At 36.9% G+C, this 15,222-nt stretch overlaps 1 long non-coding RNA gene across 1 annotated transcript; it reads right to left on the bottom strand.

The window, feature by feature from the left end:
• Positions 1 to 371: 371 nt before the first annotated feature.
• LOC119777112 lies at positions 372 to 13,632 on the bottom strand. Its single transcript, XR_005279873.1, has 2 exons — positions 13,389 to 13,632; positions 372 to 4,161 (listed from the first exon to the last, which is right to left on the bottom strand). It is a non-coding gene; the product is annotated as an uncharacterized LOC119777112 (long non-coding RNA).
• Between the last annotated feature and the right edge of the window lie 1,590 nt (positions 13,633 to 15,222).

The following is a 15,222-nucleotide window of genomic DNA, read 5'->3' as shown; positions in this document are numbered from 1 at the left end:
ATACACAATGAAATGAAGTTCCAGCTCCCAAAATAAGAAACCCGATCTGCTTTGCTGGAGTTATCTTGGTTCGTTCAAATTTGTATAATAAAATGCAAAGGTTGCAAAATTAGACTTTAACTACTACTCATTGCTAATGTATTTTATCTACCATTTTTCTAAATTGAAGAAATTGGATAATAAACAGTTTTGTTTTGCACAAGTCCACAACATCTGGGTTTAAAAGAGACCATAAATAGCTTAAACCTAAATGTTTCAGAGAAGTTCACAAACTGTTCAAATAGTAGAAGGGATTGGGGACTATCTGTTAAGTACAATCAGTGAAGGTCAGTGACATTGTGGTGTAATGACAACACAGACAGCATCAGCAGCCAAGTTAAAACACTTTATTATATTCATTGCATACATATATTTTACTGATTATATTATTTAAACTTTACACCCAAACCCTAACTTTGTTAACCGCTGCCATAGAAAGATACTAAATGTTCTGCTGGACTTGAAAATATGTTCCTGACCAGAGAGCATCACAAAACTCATTCACAAAGAGATAAAATACACTCAGAAAAATTGGTTAGTTAATGATTAGTTTAGTTGTTGGTGATACACTCACTAAAGAAATTCAATAGTCAGCTGGTAAAATGTCAGTGACATTCAGAAGCAGCTTTTGTTTTTCTCACAACTTGTTCCATTGGAAAAATAAAGCATTCAGATTATGTCTGCAGGCGATTTACCAAGTAGTTCAGCAGGTCTGAGCAGCTTTCATGTGTGGATTACCTGCATCAGAGTAAAACTTAAGTCTGTGCTTGTCTGAGCTGCTTGAGAGTTGATGCTTACCAAAACACCACACAACAGAATCAATCCAGATTGGATTTGTCAAGGATAATACTTGATAAATTGAGCAATTATTGGAGTAAATTATGGCATTTGAGTGGTTTTTGGCAATTAGCAAAAACTGGTGTATGAAATGATCAAACCTTTCAGAGTTATCTTCAAAAACCATCCTGGCATCAGATTTAAAACAGACCTGTTCCCCAACTCCACTGGAAAACAGATTGAGCCAATGAAACCTATTAGTGAGCATAGATGTGGTCCTCTAAGCAAATAGTGTGATCTCCCTTTTGTTTTGAGATCAGAGCTTTTCATTTTCAGATGACTTTCTATGTGGTTCAGTGTTAATAGAGTTAGGAAAAAGGCTCTCATATAAAATTTCAGTATGCATTGCAAGTCCCATCGTTAGTGTTGATCTCTTATTTGCTGCAATAAAAGGTGTAGAGCTGATGAAGTCCGCTAATATGCAATACGTTGCAATGTCACCTGTAAACAAAGGTAGGGCATCATCCTGTCCTGGGCCTACACCCCACCTCATTAACCTATATTTGCCATGCACTGATGGAATAGAGCTCTGAAGGCCTAACTCTCTCTGAAACACTTAATTCAACTGCCCTCTCACTTAAGCGTCACAGCAATGCATCAAGCCCATCAGCAACATGACTCCACCCTGTGTCATGAGGTTGCAACATGATTGACTGCATTTTTGAATTGCTTTCAAACCACGCTGAGAATTACTGCTGTCACTCGGATAAACACAGAGCCAAGAGGTTTTAAAGTCAAAAATGAGTTCACACGGGTCATGTGACTGTCAGGAGCACAATTGCACAAGCAGAACAGCAACAAATCATGAATCTATGAGTCAGTATAGGGAAACAGGGTGATTTCTCATTCACTTATTTTAATTACAGAATCAAACATAAATCAGTGGGGAGCTTTTGTAATTATTTGTCAGGTTATGGGCTTGTGATCAGAGGTCTCCCGATCTGCATGTTCCTCTAAAAACGCAGAAAATCCAATCTTTCCTCTACGTATTCTGAATATCTAACACTACAGCATTTGTTGGAGGGTTCAGAAGCTAAAAAGGGAATCTTTGATAAAATGCATTAAAATATATGATCACAAAACCTCTTTGAACAGAGAGAATGGTACACCTAGTGTCTGACATAATCATGTTTTTGTTAGATGGCAATTGCACATTAAAGCCCTCACCTTCTCGGGAGCGCACCACTGTAAAGCAGCAAGTACTTGTAAACTCCTTCATGAAAAGACATACCTACCTTTGTAGTGCTGAAACACAATCTAAACAGAGCGTTTCTAAGAACCTGCAGATGTTTATATAACGGAGTTTTGTGATCAAGGTTTCAGGTTTGATGCTGGATTTTAAACAAAGAACTGCCCCTCTGAAGCATATTTCAGTGTTGCCTGGGCTTTTAAACTGTTTTTATGATTAATGTAGGGTGTTGATTATCCGCTGAATGTAATCTGAACACACATGTTTTAGTAATATTCTCATTCAAAGAGAGAGTGACCATGCAGTTAAGCTTTAGTTACCGTTTAATCACAGTCAGACTGTCACGGGTCATAATCTTGTGACCACTGAGTCTGGATTAAGAGTACAGAGTTAAAATCAGATTTTCAGTGAAAACTCCTTCTGATGTCTAATCTGTGACATTCTTTAAAGGCTGCTGTGCAACTGTTCAGTAAAATGTCTGTTAAAATTTTTTTTTACTTTTTACGCTAAATTTGTTTCTGACAAGACAAGAGAACATATTAAATCATTAAAATATATGTGTAAATCTAGGCTTGTAGATGTAGTTCTTGGCTTTTATATTTAGACCTCCCTGATGTTAAAACAAACAGGAAGACGACTCTCCACTTAGGCCTGTATGATAAACAATTTAAAACAAGGGAGGTCCAAAATGGGAGATTTTAGCTGAAAACCTGTTTTCATTAGAGAAACTGATTAAAAGATGGATGAATAAATGCTGCCTCATAGTTCAAAAAGTTGTCAATAAATGACCGAGTGGAGAAATAAGAAACCTGATGACTAAAAGTGGTTAAAGGCTCACCGATACTGTAGAGCTTCTCCTGGTTGACTCTGATTTCCAGTTTTCTTTGAAATCTGACCTGCTGATTCCCCTTTTTTGGTTTAAGGACCATGACACATAAAAAGGAGAAAATAAGCTGCAGAGACACATAAACTAAAAGCAGTAACAGCAGCTCAGGAAGGAGATTCTGACGAGGCCACACTGAGGAAATGTTTGTTTTGGACACTAGATGGGGAATCCTTGACTTTTGGCCTTGTGTCAGCTGAAAAATATCTCACATTTCACACACCTATTTTGTAAATAAAATATTTGATATGCCTGAAATAAAGTTCAAGTTTACTTTTAAAACTGTATTTTAACAGAAATATGAAACACATGAAGCCTTCTCCTGAACTGTAGATCAAATTCCTATTGTCTTATAGGTTTCTCAAGACAATTTTGACATTGGACTTTAACAGATTCTACTTTTTCTTTTTGTTTTATAAGGACTGCAGAACATAACAGCAGATAAAATAATTGTTCTCCAGAATCTTTTATAGGGACTGGTAATCAGACAGAAAATGAATAAATACTATTATCTCCATTAAACACGTACCACTATCTTTTATCTGATTTTTCATACTCAGCAATGAGAATGAAGAATATACAATTGGTCACTGAGTTTATAAAGCATAAAAAGGGCAAATTTGGCTTAATGAATGAGTGGAAAAAAAGCTTTTTTAGTATATTAACCCACCAGTAACTAATCGGAGCCAAATAAAATGAGAAAAAAAAAGCTGACTTTGATTTCTGGGCTACTGATTGGTACATCTGAAAATTATACCAATAATAATACAGAAGGTAAAAATGGTGGCCTTTACTCTGGATTAACATTGCAGATTTGCAGACTATATAATGCAACCCGCAGTGCATACATTCAACAGTCAATACAGGTAATACATTTAGAACACAGTCCCAATGTGGGTCACACACAATCCTCTCTATCCTGCTTTATCACAGGAGTTGTGGTACACGTGAGGTTAAACATCCCATTTTTGGGCTGATCCAACTGAGATCCTGCCAAAGATTAATCCATAATGCCCATGGAAGGGCCCTCCATCCAACAGGCTGTTGCTGAAATAACACAGATTGCTGCTCCGTTCCCAAACAGGCACTGCGGCTCTCCGATGACCCAGTGCTGCACCACTTCAGGAAGCCCACACAGCACTCGCCCTTCCAGCCGGAGGGTCCGTTTCATGTTCCGCCCAGGCATGACGAGAGGTTTGCAGAGTCTGTGCACCTGAAATGCAGTGATAGAGATAGGCACAGCACACTGTTTATTAAAGCAAGCGCATCGATAATCTTACTGAAAAATAAATACTCTGCTTTCTCTCTATTTGTCCAGTATATTTTGATGCATTTCAGCCTGAAAAGCCTTATGAATTTACTTTCATTACAAAGTGTAATACTGTTCCTATTCATGTTGCATTAACTTGTCATAATTCCCTGCAATTTACCTATATACTGAGAATAATCCCATATTAATGCTGATTAGAATAAACAGGTCACAAGAAAAAAAAAGAAACTATTAGAAAGCATTTTTCATGTTTGTCTAAACCTTTTAAATGCATAAGTACAATCTATCATCTTAAATGAAACAGACTATGATCTGTGGCATTAGACTGTCCATGCTAATGTAAAGGTGATTACACTTAGATTTAAAGGCAAACTTTTAAAGCAGACCTGTTTTTGTCCCTACGCAGTAGCCATAGGCTGCTTACCAGTATGAAGGTATATAAAAGGTTTTATCAAGTTACAGTTTTAGAACAGAAACATTTTCTTTTACACAGTCTCTACAGTTTCAAGCTATTTTAATGAGACAAGAGATACTTTCAGAGGGACCGGAGCGTCCTTCGGCTCACAAGAAATCACAGACAGTCATAGTGGTGAAACTAAAGAAGTGCCACTCATCACTCTCATTAAGGTAACACCGTTTTAATACTGCATTCGGCTAGGTCAAAGGCACATCTCTGCTCTCAGACTTATTACTCGACAAAAACAGGTAATTATACTGTAGAAAAGGTAGAAAGCAAAAACTGTACTATTATAGGTATTCTAAACAAAAAGCAAAGAAATTTTAAAAACTTCCCAGCAGGTACATTAATAATATTTTCTTTATGTGTGAACTTTAAAGTACCAAAAAATAAATGATATATATATATCTTTATTGTGAGTGTAACAATTAATGTAAATAAGCAGGAAAACGGATGTTCCATTTTTTAAAATAAAAAGATAATTTCATTGTTTTGTTGTTGCATAAAACAGAATAATACCATAAATCACAACATAATAATTTTAATGCCTAATCTGGTGTTTATTCAATCAAAAAATACCTGATCACATTCATATTTTATTGCAAAAAAAAAAAATCAAGTAAATTTGAAATACGATTGTGTTGTTGTGATCACAAGTCTCCATAAAATGTTCATCTGTATCGATCTTGCAAGTTTCAAAACGTACAAAAAAAAAAATTCTCACTGCGTGGGCCTAGATGTGCAAATCTGTAAAATGTAGTTCTATGAATATATTTTGCACCTGCATATCATGACTTTTCTAGAACTTTAGTTTGCATTTCACTCTAAAACATTTGTGTTTGGTTTCCCGTTGCCACTGCTTTAAAGCACCGAAGCCAACGTCAATCCCAAAATCCCGAGAGAGCAAACCAGTAAGCACACACAGACCGGCCAAGGCCCGCAGGGGTGTGGTCTCTTTTCTCCCTGCAAAGAAAGGGGCAGCTCAGAGCTATAGATAGGGGCAGACAAAACAAATACGCCCTCACACGCATTCGCACACACACACTGCAAGAGCAGTAACAGGAGGTCAGGGAAGTGCTACTGACAAGGCCACATAGAAGAAATGTTTGTTTTGGACACTGTGGTCAGGAGGTCCTTGACTTAAGGCCTGTCAGCTGAAATGAACTAATCATGTGTTCAGTTTTGTTCTAAATGAGCGTTTAATATAATATATTTGCTTTTATGTCCACATTTGTAGCTGCAGATAAATATGAGATGCAATAGTCAGCCTTTTGTTTGGCAGATTCCACTTTTCTCTGAGGTGTAAATTTATAAAGTTCAGCAGCATCCAAACAAATAAATCAATTTCATTTGCACATCTCAAACAAACATTTCTTTATGTAAACACTAGTTAATGCAGTTATAAGATACCTCATATTTTTGATTATTAATGATCAAGAGGAAATCAAGTAAGTTCAGTTTCTTGATCAATTACAGTAGTACATCTCTAATATAACTAACTCAAAAAAAGCTCATTTGATAGAAAGCTATATTTATTGAAGGAAACCCATGTTAACCTGCTTGGTATATATTTTATTGACTTGCTAAAATGCACTCGAGTGTCTGAAGAGGATAGCAAAATCCCATCCTTGAGAAGGTGAGAGGACACTGCATGAATCAGATATTAAACTCAGACTACAGGGGATTATTAGAGTTGGCCAGTCTAAGCCGATATAAGAAACAATGCTGAGCAGAGGCTGACATAAAAACGAAGTGATGGCTGTAGGGCGGCGAAGGACGCCATGTTGAGGAGAGACTCTTTGTTGGATAGATTCTGCTGAATGGAAACCAAATAGAAATCCTACGGTAGCTCTGAACTAAAACAGGAAACAATAACCTGATTTTCACCACTGAAGCCGAATGGGATTTAGAGTTCACCGCACTACACATCAAAGGCGCTCATTTAAGCAGCCCGCATGACATTTCACCTGCCTCTCCCCACATCCCTTGTTATTACAGCCGCGGTCCCTGCATCTATACTGCATTAGCGGTTGCCATGGTAAAAGGTCCTCCATCCTGCATCTACCCTGTGCAGAGAGGAAGCACTCAAAGCAGACTCGGCAAGGAGAAATTGAAGGTCTGAGAGAGACAGCTGAAACCTGGTGACAGCTCTGTGATGTGCGGGCACCTAGATGTTCCTGTGAAAAACCATGCTGAGATTTCTTGCTCTGGATCCATCACAAGTTTACAAAACAGCGAGAGACGGTGACGAGCACAGCAAGCCTAAACACGTCGAGGGCCACAGACTGTGTTCGCTGATATCTGCTTTATTTCTTTTCCTCTTCATGACCGTCTCTGCTGCTCCAAATCGCTTCAGCGGACCCCAAAAGCATGACAGAAGTAGTTTCCTTGTGTTGTGTTTCGATCAGCACTCCAATCCACAAAGCTATTAAACAGCTTTCTGATATTTTATTACATCTCGTGATGACATGCTGAAATTAAAACTACTCACAGAGAGAGCCACAGCAGATGAGGGGTTTAAAGCTCCTCCACGTCATTTATCAGCTGGATTATCGTCAGCAGCTGCCTAATAAAGCCCCTCACATCTGGATTTATGTGCCATTTGTGTCACATCCGCAGCAGGGCACAATCAATGTCGTTTTTATTCTCATATCAGTATGAACTAAGACATGATTTCCTCATACCAAAGGAGAGTGTAAATGCGAGTAAAGTGTAAATGCTAGTTTGATGGGCGATAAAGAGAGAGGTGTAGCTTTAATGCTGATTTTAAGTCAAGCCAATAGAATAATAAAAGTTTTAGTGTTAAAAGCAGAAGAAGAAATTACCAAAAGGGGAAAAGAAGGAGATACATTAAGGTTTGTTTATTTATGAGGTATGTTTTTGGGGCTTGGGTCGATTACCAGTTTATAGATGAGGAAAATATTTTATCAAGTTAATTTACTAAAAACACTAAAAGTTTTCATGGGTACTTTGCCATGCTTTAAGATCCTTCTACTCTCATAAAAGAGATAGTTTCACTACTAGATTTTCCTGCATGGATCATTAAGTAATATCCTTCATTCCACAACCATTTGCTGCACACTGCCATTCAGCAGGGTTTCCTTGGTCTCTTTGTAGATATTTATGGCCACACAAACAGTGGCAGTTTTAGGTAGAAATGTAAGTAACACATTCATCACTTACTGTTGGTCCAATACGAGAATTTCTGTTAAATAGCGTCTTAATTACAACTCAATATCCACATGTAGTTGTTTTAAAGAGGAGAACAGCAGCACCAGGATAAAAGTGCAATTATAACTTGAAATCCAACAATAGATACGATTGTTTTCATTTTGAATCTTTGATTTGGTTTGTGCTAAGAAATCTAAATTACAATAAATAAGATTTAATAAGTAAATGCTTTATTTATAATGTTTGGTTTTAGATAAATATGTTTTGTTTTTAACTGTGTTTATAAGCCCAGTCATTTTTTTAAGACAATCATACTGTGGTTATGTCATATTAATCTATTTCTCACACCATATTAATTTACTGTAAAGACACAGTCTCATATATTTGCAACATTAGAATAAATGCATATGTAAAAGCTTGCCATTTAAAAATGCTTTTAGAAAAATGGGAGTCCTCTGCAAGAGGAGACTGCTTCATTGACAATATTGATTCTGCTCAAACGAGTTTAATAAATCATGACTGAGCTTATTATTTCCACTCACTTTGTTGCACAATAATTCAATAATTACTATTTGGTTATACCAAGCAAATTCAAGCGGCGGAGCAGCAGTTACAACATCTGTGTCTCATTTATCTTAAAATCATCTTTCCACCGCATGAAACAACATCCTGCACGGCCGCCTCCACTTCACCTTCAGCTAATCAATTTAGGAAGCCTCCAACATGCCAACACCAACAAGGACAGGCTTGTTACAACCATTTTATTAAGACCAAGAACTCTGTCATTAGCAAATCAATTGCTGGTTCTATTCACATTTGAGCAATGACTGGCTAGACTAAGGCGCCGCCCTCCCCCTGCAGTGATTCACTGACCTGAGCCGTGCGTGCGGAGAGAAAAACCCCAACTACTACAACCATTTGGAGTCCTTAGAACTTCTTCTTTTACTGCAAAGCAGCTTATAGACAACAATGTCAAACTGACCACTTCTAGCATGACTGATCCTGCATAGGTCCGCCTGGCTTTGTGTGTGTGTGCTTTACACAGAGTGCAGGATACAGATACAAAAAAGAAAGTGAAAAATCACCATCAGAGTGTATTGTGGAGGTGAAACCTTCTTTTAAAAGGGCCAATGCAAACACACACCCACCTTAACAATAACAGTTTTCTGTTTGCGCACGCAGTTGGTCGTTAATGGCGGTGGTCCTGAGCACAGGCCTCAGTCACAGCGTATGGAGCTGAATGGTGAAGGAGATGATGACTAAGTCAACCAGGAGAATAAAAAAACTGCCTTTCAATGTCATCTGACTTAATACTGTACTGAGTCATTTTGGTGAAATCAAATGATTACCAGCAAGCAGATTAATGCATTTGGATTTTAGTTTATCTGTATATACTTATATTCTTTATCATTAAAACCATTGTTTTAGATTATTTTTTTGCTTAAATGAAAGAAGTATTTTTACATGTCTAACTCTTTTACCTTAGATGCAAAGTTATTACTGTACTGTAGTGTTCTGTATTTTAAGTATCTTTAATTCAACAAAACAATGCTTAAAAAAATATATTTATAATATCTGCAGTAATCTCACTTTATCTACTGAATGCACCATAATACATGGAAAGCCCATCAACCTCTTGCCGAATAAATACATTGAAAGTATTCTCAGGAAATAAAAAAAGAGAATATGTCTGAAATAAAATTGCATTACTTGGATGTTGCTTCAAGGCCTTGAAAGTGTAATCAGGCCAGCATCTACCGCAGAGCACTTCAAGAACTTATTGAAATCTTATCGTTTTAGTCAATTGTAGGCAAGGTTAAGAGTATATATAAAGATATACAAATTACCTGCAGAGATAAGAAGCACAGAGGCACAGATAACAAATCTGAAATATGCAGGTATTTATTATCTGAAATGTGCGCTGAGATTAATGAACATGAAAGGAGCTTCAGTTAACTTTTACGTCCACGCTCCTATTGTGAATATAACTAAACAAATTATGATATTATTTTTTAAAATCTTTAAAAAATGTCTTCAAAAGAAATCTAAAATATGATAAAGTTATGCTTTTAAATTAATGCATATCAATACCCTATTACCTAATCTATTGGTTCAGTCCAGTCGTATGTATATATCATGCAGATGAATTATGATTATTATTATTTTTTTCATATAAAAAAAAAATGAATATAAACACACTTTGCTATAATAAAAGCTTAATATCAGCTACCTGAAATCCAGGGAAGGGGCTAATCTGTTAGGCTAAAAGGTGCATTTATTTTTGGTTTTTTGAAAAGATTTGAAAACAGGTAATTTAAATGCATAAAAAATAAAAGAGACAGTGTATATATCACAAGCATATATATGTATAAATGTTGGACATAAATAGTAGCTTACAATATTTGTATTTCCAATTACATTAATTCAATTCAAATAAATTGTATTTAAGGACATATTCATTAAGAGTTTATAGGACTCATACAGAGTGGCTACATCATGGTCTTAGTGGGAGAAAAAATACATGATAATATAGATCTGAATTTCAAAAGTTGTTTTTTTTAAATAGCAAATAACCTGTTGCTGATATTACCCCCAAAAATGGGATTTGTGGATCTTGATTGAATGTGCTTCCACCATTACACTATATATATATATATATATATATATATATATATATATATATATATAGTATTTAGAGAAAATATCTGACTGCATCAACCACAGATTTCCAGTTTTAGAAAGGGCCCAGAATTTAATAAAATATGACAGTACAATGCAAATATTTGGGATTTCTTTTTTTTCCTTTGCAGAAGATTACACATTGAATCTGTGCAAACTCCACCCAGCAATTGTAATGAGTCCGGGAAAACAAATCAGCATCGAACAAAGATTTGAAGCGGCAGAGGCGACACAAGCTTGTAAACAATGGCTATGGCTGCCACTTTCACTGTGTGTCTCACTGACCAGGAGGCTAATCCACTTAAGAGACAAAAGACACTAAACTACTGATCTGACAAACTATCCTACACAGTAATTATCTATATAATATATATAAATACTTTTAGCTATTACTGTGTTTTTATATTTTAGGAAATTTAAGGTAAAAAGGACTAAATACTGTTATTATGATGTAGTCAAACTAAAGGAGAGAGAGCCCCATCTCAGGGTCGATGGGACTTGGCCGCGGTCTGTGCGATTCTCCACGGTGTCGTCTCCCTCGGTCATTCGTTCTCCTAAGTATTACCTTAACAAAAGCTCCTCTCGCGCACACAAACATCCACTCGACCAGTATGCAAAAAAACGAGGAAGACAAAATGGCTGAATAGTGATGGAGGGGCTGCATGTTCTTTATGTGTCGACTAATCAGCCAGCACTAACATGTGTCAAACACCGCACTCCCACTCTCCTCCGAAAAGGAACATTGTCCCTCAGACAGAGAGCAAAACTAACACTCTTTCGATACCCACACAACGAATAAAAAGCACACAAACAATGCTGCCATCACTGCAAAAAAACAAAAAAAACAACATCAAAAGGAAAACACAGAAATAATTACTATAACAAAGACTGGTCATTTTGTTCTTTGCACAATAATAGTGCTTGACTTTCTTATTGAAATAAAAAAAAAAAACTGCAAAAAAACCCCCCAAAAAACGGTACCCCTCATATGTTTTTATATGAAAGATAAACCAGCTCTTTGGTGACAATGAAGGCTTGACCGAATACTAGGCTTTTAAACCTAACTTGGCAGGACAAATATTCTCCTCACACAAACACGAAGAATGGCATCAGTATTCAGTAAAGCCTGCCTGTCTCCAGCTCTGCAGGATTATTTTTAATTTATACACAGTAGACAACACCCTTACATTCATAACCCAGAAAATGAATAGTCAGATAGATAGATAGATAGATAGATAGATAGATAGATAGATCGATCCATCAAAAGAGAGGGAAATAAGTCAGTAATTCAGAAATAAATGTACACTTTGGAGACTGAAAAAGTAAAAAAGAAAAACAAAAAACAGACAAAGAGTGTGACTAGAATGTGACCACTCTCTAATCCCATCAGTCCTGCTCGGGTGTGTACTGTGTGTGTTTTAGAAGGGTGAACAACAAAAGCCAAAGTGGAATCAAACCCCAATCGTTTCTTTGTTTATCCGCGGTAAAAACGGTAAATCGTCATTTCACAGTGGTCTTTGGTACAACTGAAGGGTTTTCGGATTCACCAAAGGCTTTGGGGATATTATTATTTCTCTGTGTTGCAGCTTGAAATAATTATTTTTGGTTTCTTTCTGTGTGAATCCTTATCAGTTGCCTTAAAACTGAGATGATGGCTAAATCAATAAAAGGGTTAGTCTCTCCGAAAGGCAAAGTAGTGACATAAAATAAAAATTAACGTTCATTTATACATGTAAATACAGTTTGTGGTCGTCTGATGATGACAAAATCTAAACTAAAAGCAGAATAATCTGCCTTAATGAAATACTCATGTAAATCTGAGACACTGAGGATGATAAACAAAAAGTTCCTCTTTTAGTGACTATTGTAAATGATATTAGGTCTTTCATTCCATAGGATATTCTGCACAGATACACACACAGATGTTAATGGATGTAGAATTTAACGGATCTGGTTAAATATTCAGTCAAGCACATTTTGGATGAAAAATTAAAACACTAAAAAATAATCCTCAGGAAACCAATTATGTTTGAACAACGGTGCATCGAAACAAACCAAAAAGGAGAATACGACAAAGGTGTAATGTTCTTGTAAGAAATCGTATGCTAAAGGATACTTCTCGCCCTCCGTCTTACAGCTGGCTGTCCGACAAGCAGACAAAGAGACAGTACCGCAGTGTGAAAATGTAGTGACGTAACTGGCTTCTCTGCGGCTGAGATTTCGGCTGCGTATACATTCGTTTTTTTACTCTCTTTGGGTCTAAGTTAACAATCAAACCATTGACCCGTATTTTAAAAATACGTCTGTATTGGAAGTTAGCTGCCTCACATTTAGCCTATTGTATCTACATGTATTGCTGGTGCGTTTCCTGGTGTGTACGTGCTTCAACACATAGACACACAGTGGGGATGGGCTGGGTCTGGCTGTGGTAAACTGAATTATCAGCATCTCACTCTTTGCTTCTTCCTTCCTCGAACTGTACCTCACCCATCCCCCTCCACTCCTGTCCTCGTCTCTCCTCGTCTTTCCTCGCCTCTAAGATTTTTTCAAAACCAATGAGGTAAATAAAACTGCAGAGCCAGAATTTTAATAAGGGTAATTTTTCTCTTTTTATGCCTAGATAGAGGAGTGCAGGCAGAAGGAGAAGTATAAAAAAGACAGCACACCCTCCATCCCACTAATCACAAAAATACCTTTCACATTTCGAAGCATATAATAACTAGGCTTACTTTTTCTGTGCAATCATGATTTAAGAGTGTGATCAAGCCGTGCTATTATTTTGCTGGCTAGCTTGGATTTCTGTTGAGAAAAACCTTTGATATGTCAACATGTGATTTTAAATCTACTTAATGTAGAGACTCACCTGGTTTAGGTCGCTTCTATACATCGTGGAGGCCTAAAAAAGGCAGAAGTCTGCTCCTTGTAGAATCCCTTCCCAGTCATCTTAGGGGAAATCTAAAATCTGCAGAAAAATAATGTCAAAAATGATAACCCATCTTTTGAGTTGAAAGAACAAAAAGTAGCCAAAAAGGAGAGGAAAGAGTGGGCAGATGTGATGAGAAAAGAGGAGAGAAACTGCTAATGAGGAGAGCAGAGGGATGCTAGTTCTTCACCGAGCAACTTTAAACTTTGAGGAGAGAAGCAACAGATGCATCAGGGGTGCATTGTGGAGGGTATTAGGGCAAAGGGAGACCCCAAAAATCTCCCCCACTGTGCCCACACATTTGTTTGTGTGTGTGTGAGTGTGACAGCAGGGAGCAGCTCAACGCAGGACGCTGCACGCAGCAAGGGGCCATTAGACATGGTGGGGTGACCCACATAAAAGATGCACACACACACAGAGGCATGAAACTTTCTTTTCTACGTCCAATGTGGCATGATAACCATAAAGCTGGAATTCTTTAGCACTGGGTTTAGCACGGCCATTGTCATCTGGTTCTCACAGTGTGGGATTTGGTGAGCTACCACTGGTCCTATGGCTTACGTTCCAGCATTTTCTAAACAAGCATCTTCTTCCTGGTCAGTTCTCTGAATTAAAGGATGTGAAAGTGACTCTGATGTCGCTTTCTTTCTCCACAGATCTTTATGCCAAATACGTTCATTTGCTATCCGTCTGTTATTATTGATCTGTGTTGCAGGCCCAGTGTTGTAAAACAGGTACATTTCTGCATCATAGACTGTGCTTAGTGAGGTGCTGTGCTTCTTTGAGATAACATTTGCTACAAATCCTCAATCAACACATCAAAAGCATCAAAAACCTAAAGACAGTCCCTTGTTTCCACTATCAGTGGACACTTGATCAGTATGAGGAGTTATTTCAAAGGTAATAAATGGACTTGGTTTCCTCACATTAGAATATTTTTTACCAACTGGAATTTGATAATTTGAAATTGACTGAATTGTTTTGTTAGGATAAAATTGTAATGAGTGTAAATGGATTTATTCTGATTTGAATGACTTAATAATATTGCAAACAGGTTTGTCATGTTAGTTGAGTGTAATATAAACCCATTGGCAACAACATGCTGTTTTTAATTTATGGTCAATAAGATAAGGAACTTGTTTTTTAAAACAATGAACATTAATTTTACCCGTTTTTAAATCTTTTAAAATATGCATGCCTTATTTACTATAAGAAAAAAGCTTTGGACTTACACCCTCTCTTCATTATTAGCATGTCTTATAAAGAGGTGTAAAAAAAATCCCACGGTCCCATGTCTGTCATAACCTCAAGCTTTTCACTTTTTTTTTTCTTCACAGAAAAGGGTTTCTCTGTCATAACTCCAGAATAGAGAGACTTAGTAAATTTCAGCTTTAGAGATCTGTTATGTCCCTTACCAATCTGCTCCTGGTGTGTGGTGGCAAGAATAAACTTTGGTCCTCACCAGCTATTGATGGTTGAATTTTGGTTATTTTAACAGACTGAACATAGCTGACAGTAAATATAGCCAAGTTCAGGTAAACAGATTTATTCTAAAATAATCCTGCCTTTTATGAATGGCATATTTTAATTTTGAAAAGTAATTAAGAGTAAAGGGCCTCTGTGTCACATCACAGCAGCCCAGGATTAATCATAGTAAAAAAGTGCTAAAGTGTGCAGTAGTTAGGGATCATTTTGGCAACAGGACATCACCAGCTGCTTGTAGGATGGATATATTTTAATTAAACAATGAGAAACTAAATAGATTTCGAGTATT

This window comes from Cyprinodon tularosa, unplaced genomic scaffold (genome assembly GCF_016077235.1).
Source record: "Cyprinodon tularosa strain WSP-4 unplaced genomic scaffold, ASM1607723v1 ctg98, whole genome shotgun sequence".
Classification (NCBI taxonomy): Eukaryota; Metazoa; Chordata; class Actinopteri; order Cyprinodontiformes; family Cyprinodontidae; genus Cyprinodon; species Cyprinodon tularosa.
Note: the sequence above shows the minus strand (reverse complement) of the source record. Positions and strands in the feature narration are given on the sequence as shown.